General features: G+C 35.3%; 1 non-coding gene across 1 annotated transcript; it reads right to left on the bottom strand.

Annotated features, from left to right (window-relative positions):
* Positions 1 to 8,665: 8,665 nt before the first annotated feature.
* On the bottom strand, positions 8,666 to 8,738 carry TRNAR-CCU (transfer RNA arginine (anticodon CCU)). Its single transcript has one exon. It is a non-coding gene; the product is annotated as a tRNA-Arg (tRNA).
* Between the last annotated feature and the right edge of the window lie 12,161 nt (positions 8,739 to 20,899).

The following is a 20,899-nucleotide window of genomic DNA, read 5'->3' as shown; positions in this document are numbered from 1 at the left end:
TTCTGCGTTCGAATCCCTTCTTGGAAGCAAAGAGCCTTTATCAAGGCTTTCCAACTAAAGGTGAGATAGTCGATCTCATACGGAGCTGGTAGAGCTGCAAGCGAGAAGTGTTTGATAAAGTATTGTTGGTTTTACAGTGTGTCTGGTATTGCTGTGAATTTCTTGTAACTAATGGGTGATATGTCGATTTTACTGACTTTAAAATGTCAGGTTAGCTTTCAAGAGCTACTGCAGATCAGAGATGTTTGGTAATGTATTTTTATATATTTTAGTATATTTTTAGTGTACATCTGTTATCTTTATTTTCTTATGCTTGTAATTTTCTTTTTTCTGTTGCATCTTTCTGTAATAATCAGGTAGTCGAAAAACCTTATATTCTTCTTTGCTGATATCTATGTAACCCAATATTGTTTTGCTGCATTGTGTGCATCATGGGTCTTCAACGCATGGCCAGCGGAGCCCTTTGCCATGACCTGCCGGGCATTTTGAAAAGAATAACTACTTAACATTAAAACGCGGTTAAATAAAAAAAAATAATTTCAATGAAGCCCCCGGGCCACTAAGCTACTGCAGTATTTAGAATTGTAAGATGCTCTCCAGATTCACAAGGAACGCTGTGCATTTGATACTTTACATAAAATCCTATAAAAATAAATATTAAATAGACATGCTTCTTCAGCCATCTACCAGCGTCAAGCGGTACTTACGTACTAGTACTAACGTCGTAGGTAGATGGCTGAAGCAGTAGTTCGTTCGAGTGCGCTGTCTAGTGCCTTCCAGATACATCTCGAAGGTTCTCGATACTTCGTTATTTTCATATAAATACAAGAGGATCTCATCCACACTCAGTCACTCACTCAGTCGTGAATAGTGTGATATTCGTGTATAAGCGCACGCAGGTTCGTCCTGTCAGCCATAGCCTATTGTGGTTTTATATTGCCAGACTTTTTTCATTAGTTTCAGACATATTCAGTGGATAATAACCGTTACACAGCCATTTTGGATCTTTTTTGGGTTCACCTTCCATCACTATGGCATCTACGAGTAAAAAGCGTAAATCAAGTGATTCTTGTTGGGTTTTTAATGAAAAGAGGACCAATTTGTACTTTTTTGTGCCGATCGACGATAAGCCAGTGTGGTTATTTTGTCGTGAGTCAGTGCCAGTATCAAAATAATACAATATAAAACGACACTATGAGACAAAGCATGCGTCCAATTTCGATCACCTTCAAGGGCGGCTTCGTGTGGACAAAGAGAACCGTCTCCAAATTGATTTAAAATGCAAGCAGGGTACGTTTAAAGGGCAGAGGGAAGAGAGCGAAGCGTGCGTCAAAGTAAGTTATGTAATAGCTGAAAAAATTGCTAAAAAATCAAAAGTCTTCTTGAACGGCGAGTGTGAGAAAGAGCATCTCATCGCTGCTGGGGATATTCTGTGCCCAAATAATAAGGAAGTTTAAAGAATGTTTAAAAAACCGAGTTTGTCTGGGATAACTGTAGCACAACGTGTCGAAGAGCTTTAAAAAAACGGTCGTCCGAATTTACGTCATATTCACTGGCTATCTTTGTCCGTGGCATTGATCAACAATTCAATGTGACAGAAGAACTGCTAGCGCTCGTACCTATGAAGGGAACGACGAAAGGCACTGATATTCTTGAAGCCGCCAAGAAAACGCTCCAACGTTTCGACCTCAGCCTAACCAACCTCGAGGGTGTAGTAATTGATGGTTCCCCTGCTATGGTGGGAAAGAACGAAAGGTTTGTTGTGCTGCTACGGAAAGAACCGGAACTAGAAGGAAAATATTTTGTCCATTACCACTGTTTAATCCACCAGGAGAATTTGTGAGCGAAAACTATTGGATTTGAGAATGTTATGAAAGTTACTGTGACTGTCGTCAACATTATTAGGGCAAGAGGATTGAATCATCGTCAATTCCAAGAGTTTGTACGCAAGAGTGCGAAGCGGATCACGGCAATGTGGTTTATTATAGTGATGTGCGTTGGTTGAGAAGAGGGAAGGCTCTTAAAAGAGTCTTTGACTTAAGGAGCGAAATACAGCAGTTCATGCAAACCAAGGGGAATCCGATTGCGGAATTTAACTATCCGAAGTGGGTGACAGACTTTGCCTTTGTGACCGACATCTCGTTGCATATGAATGACCTAAATACGCGGCTACAATCCAAAGATCAACTGGTACACACTCTCTTTGATCACATCAAAGCTTTTGTGGCCAAGCTCAAACTTTGGGAAGCACAACTCGCAAAAAAAAAAAAAGACAACTCATTTTCAGCTTCTCGCTGAGTCCAACTGTTCATCTCTTGATGAATACGCTACACAACTAGCCGTGTTGCGAAGTGAGTTCGAAGAGAGATTTAGTTATTTTCGTAACCAATAGTCTTCTTTAGATTTATTTTCAATGCCATTCAGTGTCAATGATGCCGAAATGCCAGGCTCAGTACAAATGGAGCTGATTGAACTCCAAAACAACTTTTCGATGTGCCCTTGCTTACATTTTACAAAGGCTACATTTCTGAGGACGCATTCCCTAATCTTCGATGGCATGCTTTGAAGATGTGCGCCTTGTTAGGAAGCACATACTTATGTGAGCAGCTCTTCTCCAGAATGAAGCATGTGAAGTCCAAGACAAGAACTCAGATTACGTTACGGACCAACATCTCGAGAATACTCTGCGCATAGCGACTTCCAACATTGATGCCAACATTGAAAAGGGGTCAAGGAAAAACATTGCCAAGTTGCCCATTGGCATTGTAAAAAAATGAATGTTTTCCTACCTATGCTCTCAAAGCTGAGTTTGTTTATTTTTATAGGATTTTATGTAAAGTATCAAATGCACAGCGTTCCTTGTGAATCTGGAAAGCATCTCACAATTCTAAATACTGCAGTATAGCTTAGTGGCCCGAGGGCTTCATTGAAATTTTTAATGCGGCAGCACTGTCTGAAAGGTTGAAGACCCCTGGTGTACATTATTATGTTTTTCTTACACTTGCAGATTGTTGTGACATTAGCGGTGCCTCTTCACTTGTCGGTTTTTGTCTTTGTCTTCTTCTTTCTGTTAATGTCTATGTTGGGATTTTTGCTGATGCCGAGGGTATTGATGGAATTTCTTGATTTGAAGGTTGTGCTCTTTCTTTGGCTGTTGATTCTCTTGACTCAAAAAGCTCTGAATTCTCTTAACATTTTACGTCTCTCAATACAAAACACGAATATCTTGAATTGTTTACTGCATTATTTTCGGTTTCTTTATTTTATACGTGGTTGTGGTGTTATGGCTAATTCTCTCCTGTGTATTTTTTGTTGTGTTATTATTATTATTACTGGATTATTTATTATTGTTGTTTATTTATGTTAATTTTATTAAATTGTTGTTTATTTATGTTAATTTTATTAAATTGTTGTTTATTTATGTTAATTTTATTAAATTGTTGTTTATTATTGTTATATGAATTTTTTTTATCGTTTTTGGCATTTGACATTGTTTATTATCTGCACTGTATTGTCTTACCTCGTGCATGTCACATGGTTTTGCTGATTTATAGAGTACCCATACTAGAGAGTCAAATTGCTCAAATGCGATAATTTATGAATGTTCATAGTGCATTTTGCATGAAAATGGAATTCAGATTCCAAAGAATGTTCCAAACCAGTTTGGTTTGGTTTAATTGGAATTACAGCGGAAGTTACTCGAGTCACGAAGCCATTGTATTGTATCGTCCTCGACACCGCGTTTGCCAAAACTAGTCATCCTCTTTAAACCGTGCTAAAAGAACAGAACAAATCGAAGATGTCTGTTGCATCTCTGTTCGAGCAGCTGGCTAATCAGATAGACTTTGTAGCAATGCCCATGATTCGTGCACTCTCCAATACGGAATATGTACTCACAAAATATCAAGAATATTCTTGGTGTCATGCAGGATATGTCCCATGAATATTCGTTGACTGGTGTTGCAATATCCTCAACCGAGATCATTGTAAAGCTTTTTTACTTCCTGTGGGCATTCCTGCCCAGAAGATGAAGAAATCTCTTCAAATTTACTATTACATTTTCAAACAATACTTGGTGTCAGAAGTTATTTTGCAAGTTTTTAAGTTTTTACAAAGAATTAATTTAATCAAAATATTTGATTATAAAATCTGTTTTTGTGTAGATATCCATTTCTTAACTCTGTTTTTTTTTTCTGAAACTTGCTTTATGTACAGAACATTTTTTAAAGTAATTTATCTCTTAATTACTATCTATGATTACCTTGAGTACCGCTGTAACCTTTGGTTTGGCGCAGTATGCCCTTTGCTGTCCTTGCGCCCAGTGGCGGCTCGTATCTTGAAATTGTGGGGGGGGGGGGTGCTGCAACTTTCGCAATATACATACACACTGTATGTACAGTGTGTACGTGTTTAGATTAAATATCAAAATTATGGTAAAAATTAAACATGAAAAAATATTGTTTATTATCAATAAAATTATACAGTTTGATATAATTCAAAATTACTTAAAAATAAAATATATTCTTCTTGTTTTGTTTTATGAAAAAAATATTGTTTATTATTGATAAAATTATACAGTTTAGTATAATTCAAAATTACTTAAAAATTCTGAGGTCATAATTGTCGATAACCCCGATAATGTTCTAAAATAAAAACTATAACAAATGTTATGTCTTCAATTGTAATGTCCAAATATTTAAAGAGACGAAGTAAACACGATAAGCACTACGAACACTCTACTACTGGCGCAAACTGCATATAAACAACAGTGGAACTGCGCGACGGACAGTGCCACATTACGCTAATAGCTCTCATCTCACTATGACGTGCATTTGCTTGCGCGCGTATCAATATGACATTATGGTAAACACAGTGCTGCTAGCGTCCTTCGCCCTCCTAAGTGCTACAAGATGGATTTTTATTATTTTTTATACAAAATAAGAGAATTGCATAGGATTGTTGATGATAAAATTAAACATTATAAGCAAATATAAATAAATTAATAAATATATTTATATAGCGAGAAAAATTGGGGATGCTGCAGTTCCGTAATACCTATGCACGAGCCGCCCCTGCTTGGGCCAATAAACCACGAATCAAGCAATCAGTTCTATTAGAAGTTCTTGCTCATGTCATCATAGCATTCTCGATATTCTCGAATCGCTAGTGATGCGTTATTGTCAGTTTAGGTAAGAAAATAATAAATGGGACAATAAAGCTGTTTCGATCATTCAAAGTCTTTTTTTTTAACAGTAGTTTCCAGTTCTCCTTGCCCTGGTGGTGAAAATGAGAACTATTCGTCAGCCATTCTCTTTCATCGCATTCTCGTGTGCTATTGCACTTTGCACTACATGGATTATCCAAAGATCGTTGGCTCTCTCTCTCTCTCTCTCTCTCTCTCTCTCTCTCTCTCACACACACACACACACACACACACACACACACACACACACACACACACACACACACACACACACACACACACAATAATATATAAGGCATATCCTAAGACAAAGATACGATGTATTTTAATTTAATACTAATTTTCGTTAACTTATAATGATTGTTTATAGAAATAAATCTCGATTTCATATTAATCATTTTAATTTGGTATCCGCAGTAACTTCATAAGTGCACTGAGAAGCAATGAAGATTGAAATTATAATTTCAAAATTCATTGGAAGAAAAAAAAAAAAAACCGAAAGAAGTAAGTTACTATCAAGGTATTATAACATACATACTTTTTTGTTGTTGCAAAAATAAATAAGTTCATAATGCCGTGTTGATCCTTAGTCATTTATTTTTTGCGGTCACTAATAATGATATATTCTAATTCTAATATTAAATGAACTAAAAGTGACGAGCATTTTGTTTGTTTGTTTTTTCCTTTTAATTTAAGACTGATGATTTTGCATTCGCTGGTACAACCTCTCCCTTAAACAGGTCATTGTTCTTTTCTACTTTGCTGCAACCAAAACCAGCTTTGGGTGGTAGGTAGTGGCAGATACGTAAAATATATCAAGACATGGACCAAATGTAGGTGATACAGAATCAAGGTTTGTTCTTATTGTAAAAGACGGTTTACAACTTTGTCTGAACGTGGCCTGTTTCCTATAGTATGATATTATCGTTACCATTTTGGTGTAGATAGAGGAGAGTTGGGACGTCAGTTGAAGGGTCAAGGAGGGACAGTCAACTCTTGGAATGAAAATAAGTTGGAGTTAAAGATAAAGTGTACTTAAGTATAAGAAAGTTCGTGATCCTATACATATATAAAGAGAGAGAGATTTTTAAAAAAAATGTTTTTAAGATTATTCTATGTAATTATGTGTTACTTTGGTCCAGTCTTATACTCTCTCTCTCTCTCTCTATTAGTGGTTGTGTCCCATTTTTAATCGCAACGTGCCACATATGATCCGTGTATTCCTGCCATACGTTAATCGAAATGTAATAAATGGTTTAGCTTAATAAATAACTGAAATAATAAAATACGAAGAATAGAATTACATTCGTTAGTGAAATGTTATTAATCTAATCGAAATAAACAAGTTGTATATAAAACTAAATTTGTAATTAAAAATAAAAAGTATGTACGAGTCATGTTGAGGTTGATCAAGTTAATGATAAAACATGAAATATGTGTTTTTTTTTATTTCTTGCTTTTTTATCGGTACTAATTCTTTATTATACAAATTTAATCATTTATTAATCATTTCGAGAAAGAATTGATTCATTTGTAGTAAATTATGAATCTGATTGAATCCATGTCATTTTCTCTTTTGTTGAAATTGCAGCTTTGAAGTCGATATGAGATCTCTATTTGAATATCAGCGACCTCTAGACTTTAAGAATAAACAAATATAATTTTATTGTTGCTGTCCGAAAAATGGCATAACTCATACAGAGCAAATTCTAAATTGTGTTCGAAAGAAGAAAGAAAGAATGAAAGATTGCTTTAGCTTGCAGTTCCCAGTTCCGCCCTTCGGACAGTCTTTCCAGACTTTAAAAAAAGGAAGAAAAAAAATGATATTCCCACGGAACTCTGTACTTGATTACACCTTGACACATTTCCGGGTTCGAAGGCCACCAACGGCCTCACCCAGGCATGTATTGCACCTTACCAACAACCTTCACCTCTTATTTACCATACAGTAACAGGACTTCTAAATTCTGCTCTATTTCCACGCCCTGTAAATTTCTTGAAATGAAAGATTTGGAAGAAGAAGAAGTATTTTAAAAGAATGCGTTACTTCATCTTAATTAGCACAATACAAATAATGTGGCGAGATTGGTAAAACTATAGTAAAGTATTAAAAGCATTTGAGCCCTTAGAAATACCTATAATTGATTTGAAGGTCGTTTAGTATAAATGAAAAATGGATTTTTTTTTTCCGGCTGTAATAATAACAAGCTTAGGTTTTGCTGTTAAATAAAATTGACTAATAATACTGGCTTAGTACTATCATAATGATGGTTCTCAAATAGAGGTGTCCCCTTCTATCCCACTCCCACTGAGCATCAAGTACTCCGCAATGGACATAAGAAACTGGTGTTATGCATCATAGTAACAGAATATTAAATGCTCATTTTCGAGACTGTTGTAGGGATACATTTATTAGTATGGAAAATTGCAAATGAGACAAGCTGACAGCGGCCTTGAAAGGCATAATTGAAATGCAGAATTTGGGTCCTCAATAACTCTAGTATAGCATGGATGGGTAGGATATTCGAGATCGGCCATCGGTTTCAGGGGTCCTCGATTTTTTAAAAATAAATAAATAAATAAATAACTATTACTTTATTATAAAACCGAGTTATAACATTTAAGAAAAAAATGTAGCTCCTTGGGCTGCAGTTAGTGTTCGCAGAAAGTGTATCTAGAACGGCCTTTTGTATTGTTTATTATCCCCCCCCTTTTTTTTTTAATTACGAAAATTTTGGTTGTCAGTAATTCCATTATATAATGGAGAAAATTGCAGAGGTTTGTATCATAAGTTGGCCAAGTGAAAAAAAAAAAAATGCAACAGTATTTTTTAAGTCAATTCCAGGCTCCATATAAGCGAGATAAAAGTGTTATCTCGCTTATATGGAGCCTATTTTTTTTTCCTTTTTTAAAACAACCATCCCATGGTAGAATTCAAATAATTTGTTAGTAGCAAAAAGCAAACTGTGTCAAAACGACAGATGACTGATAAAAGTAGTCTTATTTTTATTAACTAATTTTCAACAATTAAGAACAGTTCATCTTCGTAGGTGAAAAAGAAAAACGATCGTGCCGCTGGATTGGAAAGATCTTTGTCCGTAATGTAACTTTCATGATTTTCAACTCCCATTTGCAGTTTTTTTTTTTTATCTGGATATTTTTTTTTTTTTTTTTTGTTTCCGAAAAGCAGACAAATCAGACTGGAAAACATGCAATAAAAAGTTGTAATATATTCGCCCTAATTTCTTTGGCTTATTCATAAACCCCAACTTAAACGCCGTTGCACTTTTTACTTTTTTTTTTTTTTCTGTGCGAAACTCCAGAAAGAAACAACAACAACAAAAAAAAATAGATAATTACTTTTCAATAAATTTATACGGGATGCTAGATTTTTCGGTCATCTCTATTCGCTAAAATAAGTACGTTGGATTCGGGAAGGAAGGCGTTATTAAAATAAACACCTACCCCTGGCGGGACTCGAACCCGCAATCCCCGGTTTAGGAGACCGATGCCTTATCCATTAGGCCACAGGGCCTGGCAGTTCACAACGTTTTCCAAAAATGCAGTAATATATTGTTATTCCCATATTAAGAGGACGTGGTATTCTTTACTGTGTGGGACATTGCACTGAATAAAAGTTAATCGTTTTACATTGCTTTAAAAAGCAATGTAAAACGATTATAAACAATAACAAAATAATCAAATCTTTATTTGTTTAGTTACATTTTTCTTTAAATTCTCCGACGTCCTCCTCCCTTCTTAAATTTCTTTCACGACTTAAAGGTTGAAACTACACTAGTATACAGTGATTTAAACTGTTTATGAAAAGCGATGTAGAAGACGGTTGCTACGGTATTTTACTAATGTCCAATAGATGGCAGCACGTTTTAACGTTTACGTTAAATAGAAAGGCGTTCACAATATGTAGTAATATACTATTATTATTAGAGAATGATCCAAAAAACGAATTCACATTTAGGGAATAGACGGTATTTAATTTAAATAAATTTTTGAAAACTAAAACTTCGTTATTAAGAATTGTCAATGGCAAGCCATGCAGATTTATTATCATTTTAAGTATGAATAATATCAAATCTAAAAGTGTAGCCGAAGATTCGCAGGGCTCGCAATGCTGGATCCCCAAGAAATAAGATGTCCCAAAATTGAGAGAACAGTGTGACAAAAAACGCTTTCCTAAATGTTACGAAAAATGGAACCAAATTTACTGAAGTAAATTTGGTTCCATTACTGTATTTGTATGCTTCACATCTTATTTCACTAAAGAAATCAAATCTAGGCTACAAATAAAGGAATCGAAGGAGATGTATATGCTTGTTTATACCTTGCGCATCACAGTGCTTATAATGTTTCTTTAAGCTCCTCTTTAATTTTTGAATTTCTCCTCTCTGAAAACTGATATGAGGCCATTCCTCTCTGAGCTCAAAGTTAAGACTTTGAGCTTATATCGGTTTTCAGAGAGGGAAAAATTTTAAAATTAAAGAAATATTATAAACTTTCAGCTCAGAGAGGAATGCAACCTTATATCGGTTTTCATAAAGGGGTAATTTTAAAATTAAAGAAAAGCTTAAAGAAATATTATACATTAACATTATACTTTGAGCTCAGCGAAGGATTAGTAAACGAATCCATTTTGAAATAAGATTGGTTTTGCATTAAACATGTCTCATTACGCAGATGAGACATGTTTAATGTCTCATCTGCGTAATGAGATGCCAAAGGAATATCTGTACACGGAATGAGAATTAACAATCTGAGATTTACAGATGACATTTTTATTATTGAAGAAGACGAAAGAGAACTACAAAAAACACTGAAAGTGTTAAATGAGGAAGGGAAGAGATTTGGATTTGTTATGAACTTTGAAAAAACAAAGACAACGGTATTTGGTGAGAAGAACATGAAACAAAAGATACAAGTGGATGGAACTGATATAGAAAATGTAGAACAATTCACATTTGGGAAGTAAACTGACATATGACTTGGACTGTAAAAAAGAAATAAAGATCAGGATTGCAAAGGGAAGAACAAATCAGAAGGCCATGGATAACATCTGGAAAAGTAAAGTGATCAGTCTGCAAACAAAACTAAGAGTATTGGAAACATGCATCTTCAGCGGTGTACTGTACGGATCTGAAACGTGGGTAATAAATAAGGAAGCAAGAAAAAGAATTTTGTCATTTGAAAGAACTTGTTACAAGAAGATTCTAAGAATAGGATGGGTACAGAAAATCACCAATGAAGAGCTCTATCGGAAGATACAACCAAAACAGAATCTAATGCAGAAGATTATAAAACGGAAGCTGCAATTATTTGGACACATCTGTAGAATGAGTGAGGACCGGAAGATAAAGACATTTATATTTGGTATTTTGGATGGTTTAAACAGAAGAGGTAGACCATACAGAGAATGGATAGACGATATAAAAGACTGGTGCGGAATGGGTGTACAAAAACTGCGACACTGTGCACTGGACAAAGAAAGGTGGAAGAAGATAGTGAAACAGGCATCAGACATCAACGGGCAGTGAGCCCATGATTCGTGATGATGATGATGATGATTACGCAGAGTTTATTATTATTATTATTATTATTATTATTATTATTATTATTATTATTATTATTATTATTATTATTACGTGATACCTCCCAGGAGTCCAAGGGAGAGTAGTCCGCTCTATTCTACACGCATCTCACAGTTTCTCCTCCTACTTAATTTTCCAACATCACACAATGACACTACTGCCATCTATTGCCCATCAACTACAATATTATTTTTGGTCTGTAAACTGCGTATATTCTCACAGCTGATTTGCCTAAACGCGGGATGAAAAACCGGAGTTTCCGGGAGAACAAACCTTGCTACCTCTATATGAGATCAGCTAACTCAACTTCAGTTGAAAAAGGCTGTGTAAAGATTCCTCTCAAATGTAATTATTTGATATACCTATATAATTGTGCATTTGCAATAAATATTTAAATACAAAAAAATAAATAATGTGGAAAATTTATAAGTATGTATTGATATTTTTTAAATATAAATAAAACATTCTCTACTGAATTAATTAATAACATAATATAATTGGAGGTGCACTCTACATGCTACTTGCAGGTAATCCGGAATGGGGGGAAGGGACTCGCGACATTTCCATTGCCACTATTATTATTATTATTATTATTATTACGGGCAACTCCAAGGAGTCCTTAGACTCATCGGGGAAGACCCAACATCATGTCAAGAACAACTATTCAACATTCACACAGTTAATATCTATCATACTTCACTCCAGTAGCACACCCAGGGAGGGGGCCAAGGGGCCCTGCTCCCCCCCCCCAAAAAAAAAGAAAAAGGAAAAAACACTAGAAAATTTTCCAAAAATCTTTTCCTAATTACAATTCTTTTTTTTTTATTTATGTTGTGTCTTCTATTTCTATACTACTTATGAATTAGCGGCCACATAAGATGGGAATATCGTATAGCTCTCGGGAATCACGGCCGCTTTGAACGCAAAGCGAACGAAGTAGTGCTCTTGAGGACTGAGCGCTACTTCGTTTGCCCGAGCCGGGCCAGAGATCACGGGTATCATGCATTGGCGATCACTGCAGATGCTCAGTCATAGGTCGTATGCAATGTAGTGTGCATTCTCAAATCGTCTACTCAACTCGCTCCCCCCCAAGATTAAATCATGAGTGCTATCCCACCACCCAAGATTAAATATCTTGAGTGCTCAGCCCCCTCCAAGAATAAATCCTGAGTGCGCTACTGCTTCACCTTAAACTCATTTACAGTCATGGCACCCACAACAGACTCTGGCAGCTTATTCCACTCATTCACCGCTCTCCAAGTAAAAAACCTAGCTCTAGCACCCTTTTGAAATTTTCACACTCTTACCAAACTTTCATGGATGGCCCCTAGTCCTCCCACTACCAGTCCTATTCTCAAAAATATTTTCTGAATTAATCTTATAGAAACCCTTCAGTAATTTGAATATCTCAATCCTATCACCCCTTTTCCGCCTATCAACCAATTTCCGCGGTCCACAAATCTTCAACCTTTTCTCATAAGGTTCATTCCATAGTCTTGCTATGAAAAAAGCCTGGCGCCCATATCTGGGCACAGTAGTCTAGATATTGTTCCTCTGTATCAAGACTCGATACAGAAGAACAATAACCTGTTTGTCTCTGCTCGTTAAAGTGTTTTTCAGCAACCAAGTGATTTGATGAGCTGATTTTGCCACTTTTGCATGTGTCCCCTAAACTTCAACTCACTATGTAAATGAAATAACTGATACTGTTCTCGAATATGGCAGAATATCGCCAACACATAAGATGTTGGTTTATATGAAAACCAAGATGAGAAGTAAAAATCAGTAACCGATCTAGTCTTTAGTATTGGGGAGAAGTTGAGATGGCAGTGATTGCCAGTACTTGTTGGTTTTATAAAAAATTTCAGTAATGTTAAAAAAATTAATTTTTTTTTGTATTATAATTCAAAAATATATAAACAGATAAGTTTCATTTAGCTGTTTACGTAACACCTCAAAGGAATCAATCGTGGAAGGACACTCTACTCCACTACATACACAACGCCATCTACCGTCAACAACCAGTAACAGTATTTTTTTATTTTATTTCATTTTTTTATTTATTTAATTATTTATTTATTTATATTTGTAAATTGCTGATGGTCTCTTGACAGAGTTTCTGGGAGGAAAATCACTATGAGATCAGCTAACTCACCTTTATCTGATAAACCCTATATGAAGATTCCTCTCGTCATGACGAATAGAACTCATATCTTTTCCTGACTAAGAGCGCAATGTCCCGTTATTAATATTAATATATAAATGCATAAATGATTACATACTAGTGGAATGGTCTGCTAAATAATAAAAAAAAATCAGCTAACGCCTTTTTATATTCCCGTATAGGGAGTCGGCGAGGCCATTTTAGCCCTATCTAACTTTTGGAGACTGAATGGGCAGTTCCAACTCCAGTGGTACCCAATCAGAGATAGCTGGCCAAAGGCTATCACTAATTAAGTGACATGCAGTGAAGAGAGACGGCTCAACAAGTGCCTCCATCTCGTGGTCCCTAACCTTAACACTCGTATTTTAATGTCTGAAATAATGTGGGTTCTACGGTCATTTTTTTTGAGTTTCTGGGAGAAAAAAACCCGCTTGCCTGTGCAAGCGGGTTTTATCTCGTCTAGTCGTCGAGTAGAGGAACTTTTTCTTAGCTCTTTTTTACTGAATGTCATGATATAAAAGTGGGATATATAATATCATGTCATTTCGTCATACCCCATCATCCGATTAACTCGATCGACTAACTCGGAACCCGGTCGAAAAAAAGCTTAAAAAAATTTCTTCTAGTCGCCGACTACATTCGAAACCAAGAAGTCATCCTTCATGGGGGTCAAGCGCCGTGGGGTGCAAAGCCACATCCAGAGCTACACAGGCTAGTAAATAATGTCATAATTAAATCCGCATTTTAGACTGCCCGAAAATAGACTTTATTAAGTTGAAGTCTAGTGGTTGAGCAGAAGAACTTTTTCTTAGCCCTTCTTCGACCGGTTCTCTAGTTAGTCGATCTCTGGCCAGAACAACGGGTTTTTTCTCTTGGAAACTCGGAGTTTTCGTTCCGTAAACTGAACAAAAACGATCGTAGAACCCACACTATTTCAGACAATAACATATCCGGTTAGGGTTAGAACAGCACTTGTTTGCTGGTATCTTCATCAGTTGCCACTTATAATTAGTGATAATCTATCTCTGATTTGCTTCCGGTGGAGATTGAACTGCCCAATCAGTCTCCAAAAGTTAGATAGTGCTAAAACGACCCCGCCTACTTCCTATAAGGAAATAATAACCGTTAGCTGATTGTTTTAAAATCCTCATTGACTGAATGTTATGATATAAAAGTGGGGTATATAATATCAGGTCATTTCTTCATACCCCTTCATTCGATTAAAATGCAAGGGAAACGCTCCCCCTTTTAACTCCAAGTTCATACATCTGTGAAATACCAACCAGATTACATACTATCTCACTATAAATGGGATCTGTATCAGATTTCCAAACTTATCTTAAAATGAAATTAAACCGTTTACATCATAAGCCTATTTTGAGTTTGTATAAGAAAGCGCCAAGAGTTTGTAAAATTTTCTTCAAGGGACTCAAAATATACTGATTGGCAAATTTAATTTATAGCATTCTAATTTCAAGTTTTACAAATTTAAATTCAAAAATATATATTTAAATTTTAAATTTTGTACTTTTTTTTAATTTTATAAAAGTACCGATTAATAAAAATAAATAATTTTTTAAATGGTGCGCTGAGTCATTTATTTTTTCCTAGCACAAGAAAGTTTAGCGTTGGTCGTGTTAGGTGCGCGAGCGCACGCGCACACACACACACACACAAAAAAGAGCTAGTTTCTAAAAAAATAATAATAAATAAATAAATAATAATAATAATAATAATAATAATAATATTAATAATAATAATAATAATAAATTCTGAAAGAGTGGAATGGGTTCTTTGGATGCTTTCCTGGATTATACCACACATGGATGTTTTTTTATTAAACTGTATTTCTGTGTCAGCAGATTTTATGCTATAAAATACAGGTGAAATATATTACACGATGAATTTTATCTCATCTGGACTTTTATTCCATTCACGCGGCGATGTAATAATGGCTTACATTTAAAAAAATAAAATAAAATTCCACATTGCTTAGCTAAACACCAGGGGCGGCTCGTGCATAGACACTGCAGAACTGCAGCACTCCCAATTTTTTTCGATGTATGAATATATTTATTAATTTATTTATATTTGCTTGTAATTTTTAATTTTATCATCAACAATCCTATGCAATTCTCTTATTTTGTATAAAAAATAATAAAAATCCATCTTGTAGCATTTAGGAAGGCGAAGGACGCTAGCAGCACTGTGTTTACCACAGTGTCATATTGCTACGCACGCAAGCATATGCACGTCATAGTGAGATGCGAGCTATTAGCGTAATGAGGCACTGTCCGTTGCGCAGTTCCACTATTGTTTAGATGCAGTTTTCGCTAGTAGTAGAGTGTTCGTAGGGCTTATTGTGTTTACTCCGTCTCTTTAAATATTTGGACATTACAATTAAAGACATAACATTTGTTATAGTAATTTTTAAGTAATTTTGAATTATACCAAACAGTATAATTTTATCGATAATAAACAATATTTTTTCATGTTTAATTTTTTCTTAATTTTTACCATAATTTTGATATTTTATCCAAAACACGTATACACTGTACTTACAGTGTGTATGTATATTTCGAAAGTTGCAGCACCCCCACGATTTCAAGCTACGAGCCACCACTGATAAACACAATAGTTCAGTTGTTTAAGGCAGCCATCAGTATAATTATGTCGTTTCGTGAGATTTCGATTAGTGTTGTTGAAATTTGTACATTTTTGGATTTTGGAAATAAATACAAAAAATTAACTGCTGGCTTTTTCTGTTGATTTAATAAATTAAACGCCTTATGGAAACTTGATAAAGGTGAGACATGGATAATAATTATAGCTCGTGGTTTAGCTCCGAGCGAAATTCAAGTGAACAAGTGGAGAAAAATATCCCAAAAAATGAGTAGTTTTCTTATAACGAGAATTAGTAATAGTTGAGGAAAATGTCATTATAATGAATATTTGTTGTAGGCAATTTTCTTTTCTAGGGCAGTGCATAATTAAAGTATAACATTATTGCAGGATGGATAGTGCAGAGAGTAAAATTGAATGAAAAGTTGTAAATGCACACTTTCATTTGTTAAACACTATTAAATGCGAGTACTATTAAGGGAATGAATTCGGAAGGGATTCAATACGCTACTTCATATTAAGTTTAATTCCTAATCAATAATCTGTGTTGCAGTTCGTTCCACCAACTCCAGGTAGACATATTTCTCTGTTATTGTCATTCATTTCTACTTATGTAATCAAGAAATGCAAATATTCTCACTCCCAAAAACTGGCCGCTGTTCTTCCTCCCTTCTACATTGCCAGTTATCCTATAAATTGGTAAGCATCTGGATTCGTTTTCTTGTATGACATTTTTCAGTCTTATCAAAAATCGAATGAAATATTAATTACTAACAACCACTAGCAACAGTACCATGGTACCAAGCGATCGCTGCACTCTTTCTCCCCCCCCCCCCCCGTCTCTCCCTTTCCCCGTCGTTTTTTGCATTGGAGGGGGAGGGACTCCAATGCAGAAAACGACTACAGAACTAGTAAAGCGAAAAAATACTTTCGTTGATATATTTAACTCAATTATTGCATCGGTCATAAAGGGGAAAATATAAACAAAAAAAAAAAAAAACATTCATAAAATGGACTACTTGTTATGTGGGGTACTCACATTGGTCTCCTATCATAATCATTTGGGATCGGAAGAGATCTAAATTCTTGGAAGAATTTAATGACAAGACAATTTAAATTGTAGAGTCCTTAAATTGTAGTTGCTCAGTTTTTCAGATAATCACTCTACCACTTAATCTCTTTTTGTAGATTGTGCGCGGAATTAATTCTTTTATGTCGGATTTTAACATACCTGGCTTCGAATGCAAATATGCTCACCCCGAAAAGGATTTTTAAGGTATTATGTGTTAACTTAAATAAGCAATAACTGGCTCCTCGTATTATAGAAAAGAAAAAAAAAATACAATAATACTTGAGCATTTGCAAGTACAGTATTGGAAATTTGACGTATGTCTGCAACAGGTGATGATGGGTATTAAAACTTATATGCAACAAATTTCAGAGTATAAACTAAGCAGTGATTTTAAATGCAAAAAAAAAAAAAAACTATTCGTTTATCAAAAAGTTAATTAAAAAAAGTTACTGCACGGATTTTAATGCAGTTCGTTATTTTTATTTTTATTTTTATTAATTAATTTATTTTTTGCAATATTTATCCTATACATCAGAAGTTATTCAACACCAGTACTACGGTATCCGGAAAATTCACCGAAAACAAGTAATCGAAACTACTGTGCTTGTCGTAATAAATTTAGAGCAGAGAGCAGGGATAGGAGGGAAATTATCTATGCGAACAGGGACCATGGAAATATTTATAGAAAATATAACAGCAGAAACTTTACAACTGTGTGACAGAGAGTGGAGTAAATTGGTGAGAGACGGGTCATTAATACTCGTATACCCAGATCTATCCAAAGCTATCTCGTGTAGGATTTTAGAGAACCTCTTAGGATGATCATTCCAAATGCGAGATTATTATTATTATTTATTAACACCTGGAACGAAAAAGGAAAGCTGATTTCTATAATCATGATATGCTAATACGAAGAATGAGTGAAGGTTAGGTACTGTAAAAAGGAACAGTGGAAGAAAAAGTTTTGTTGATTTTTTTTTTTTTTTAATGCAAGAATTGTCAACTGTAAAAGAGAAATGTAAACAGATCAGCAAATCTTTGGATTGGATTTATAGTCAACGGAAGAAATTCATCGATATACAGGCATAAGAGAATAGGTGAAGAGTGTCTTGTAGTTGTGCATCATTAGTTTACAGATATTCGTGTATCATTATACGTTCAAACGTGTGGTGGTGGACCGATTGACTCTCCAGTGACAGAGAAATGTCTAATCCGTGAGCGAGCAATTTATGCATTATTACGATTCGCGGAAATGTGTGTATACGATTAGAAGGTAGGAATACGAAGCAACTGTTTTAAAGTGATGTTCGTTTATCAAAATAATTCATGTTACAAATTAAAAGTAAGTTTAAAGATGTCAACAAAATATTTTGTAACTTCTGATTTTAAAATAAACATTTTAATGAGTTTTTCCAATTTTTTTTTCTTTTTTCCTTGCATTTGCTATATTTCCACATACCAGTTAGAAATCGAATTCATACTGCTATAATCAAACGTTTATCAGGGCTTACGGGAATACACTCGCCGATATTTACGAGTTGCCCTAGCCGGACCTTATAGGAGAGATGATCACTGCCCAAGCGTCCATATATTCCCCTCCTATTGGTCCATTTTGAACAGGTTTCACTGGCCTGACAGCTGTTTCAAACTGGTTGGTTATCGTCAGAGACCGGTGTTTAAGTAAAGGGTCTCTCTAAAAATTAGGCGATTCCCCGGACCACTCCCTGACCGAAAGATCGTCCAACTCAGCGTTGGTTCCATCTAGTGACAGGCTCACCCCACCACTGAGCAGAACCGCTCATATTCCAGGGAAAAGCATCCACCGACAAAGTCCCCCACGGGCCACGCCGGAAAACACTTTCCCCGGCGATTTAAAATGCTCTTTTAAGGTAAAAATCTTAAGGTCCCCCACTCTTGGGGTCAAATTTGACCAAATTTCATACGAAAGGGTCAAATTTCATACGAAACTTTTATAGTTTCTATATTCGGCTTTGAAATTATCTGGATTTAATATCCACTTAATTTTTATAAATTTGCATCGTCGAAGTGAAGCCTTTTGGATCTTTATTTTAGTAAATACTTTATCAGGGCTTTTTAATTAAAGGTGTGTTAGCCAGTCCCATATGAAGGTAGAGGATTTTTCTCCTAGAAAGTCGGACTTTTCGTCCCTTAAAATAGTAAAACTAACCCAGTGAACATAACATATCTATAGATATAAAAACACTTTTCCCTAGAGGATGTAGCAGAGGAATGGCAAACCGGCTGCATTAATTGCCTTAAAAGTTTTCTAATGAAGAAATTCAGCCAATCTTGGATGGATGCATGGAATGCTAGAATTTTTTTTTTTTTTTTTTTTTTTTTTTTAACTCACTCAAGGAGTTGTCCTCCGACGTTGAGCAGATTTCTGCTAGGGAACCTTATAAATGGATGAACTCTTTCCGTCTACAACTTTCGTCAGTCCATTGATTGACCTGGTTGTTTATGACAGAACGTATTATACAACGATTTATGCAAGCTTGTTCTAGTGCAGGATTTTACAAAAGTCCATTTTTCACTGCGGGATTCCAACCGACAGCCTTTCTAGTAAGCAGGTGGTTTTTCTACCAACTGAGCTACCAAATCAAGCTAAATTGATTTACAGTATTATTATTATTATTATTATTATTATTATTATTCCTGATACCTCCAAGGAGTCCGAAGACTCATCGCGGGAGGACACCTACAACTGTCTCTACACCTAACCTCTACTACGAATAATCTCCATCAACGCCATCTACCGCCCACCTCCAACACCACCACAACTAGTAATTTTTGTCTGTAAATTGCGTGTGTTCTGAAGGGCCGATTTGTATGTATGCGGGATGAAAAACCCCAGTTTCCGGGAGAAAAAACCCTGCTATATCCCACAAATGATCACTGTTTACTACGTCTTGACTTTTCTCAACATAATTCTGATTTTCTATTCATCTACATTAGCATTTGTAATCACAGTGCTCTTTGAATTGCTTTAGAATTGTGTTAAAACACATGCAAAAATAAATAAATAAAAAAGTCTTCCGATTCGCACTACACACAAACGGATCGAATGACTCATTCTTTTTCCATTTTCAACATTATCCATTCAAGTAATAGTGAACTGTATGTTCTCTTGTCCTGTTGGGAATGTGAAGAGAAGATGAGACGAGAGGAGAACTTGAAGCTAATTGAAAAATAAGAATCAAACGCCAAGCATGCTTTCAAAACAGACACGATAACATCTTGAATACAAAACCAAGAAAGATTGATGACAGAAAAACGTCTACAAAGTAATATACTGAAGAGATTTACCGTTTGTGAACGTGATTATTGCAACCGTGGAGTGAGTGTGTTTCTGCTACAGTGGTATCAAGTACAAAAGGGAATGTCCTAGTAACTGCGAAACAGGTACTTGCGAATAAATCTGGCGGACTTCCGAATAGTATCAAATGTCTCCTCATTTTCTGGAATTCAGCCAGTTGCTTTTGTCAGTTATTTTCCTGCTGTGTTAAGCACATCTAGCGTGCAGGAATTTTACAATTTTTTCTCCTCTTTTGCACATATGGGCCTTCGCTCACGCACGGACGCACACCAAACAGATGTGCAGTGATCTGTGCTACTACACTGCCATATTGAAAAGATTTTCCATTATGCTATTATATAGAAAATATTAATACTGTGCAAGTTTTAATATTTTTCTATATAATAGAATGGTTCGAAGATGAATCTGAGGATATTTACTTGGCTATTTCTTCTGCCACAAAGACACCACTACTCAGACTTCGTCATCAATGGAAAAATGCTTAAACAAACTGTAAGGCATGAATAAAAATTTTAAATTCAAGTTCTCGAATTTTTTCCAATGGTTGATTCCACTGAATGAGATGAAATTGTGTCGTGATTTAAAAGTTGATCTTTTAACAGCCGTACTGAGTATTTATTGCGAATACCAAATTTCAGTTTCTATTTTCAACCATTCATACGCTTTTTCACCAGATTTGTACTAACATTTCTTCTTTAAATTACGGAGGGAATCACAAAACTTGTACGAGAGCATGTTGTTCAATAACAGTGCAATCGGAATCTGACTTGACATGTTTAATTAATTAACTGTGTGTTACACGATGAGCATTGACAACCGGAATGGCACGTATTACATGCTGATCTTACACGTAAATTTCCTCATTGCTTGGCTTATTTTCACAATTAATATGGTAATA

This window comes from Typopeltis vanoorti, chromosome 24 (genome assembly GCF_054136105.1).
Source record: "Typopeltis vanoorti isolate ZY-2024b chromosome 24, IOZ_Tvanoo_1.0, whole genome shotgun sequence".
NCBI lineage: Eukaryota > Metazoa > Arthropoda > Arachnida > Uropygi > Thelyphonidae > Typopeltis > Typopeltis vanoorti.
Note: the sequence above shows the minus strand (reverse complement) of the source record. Positions and strands in the feature narration are given on the sequence as shown.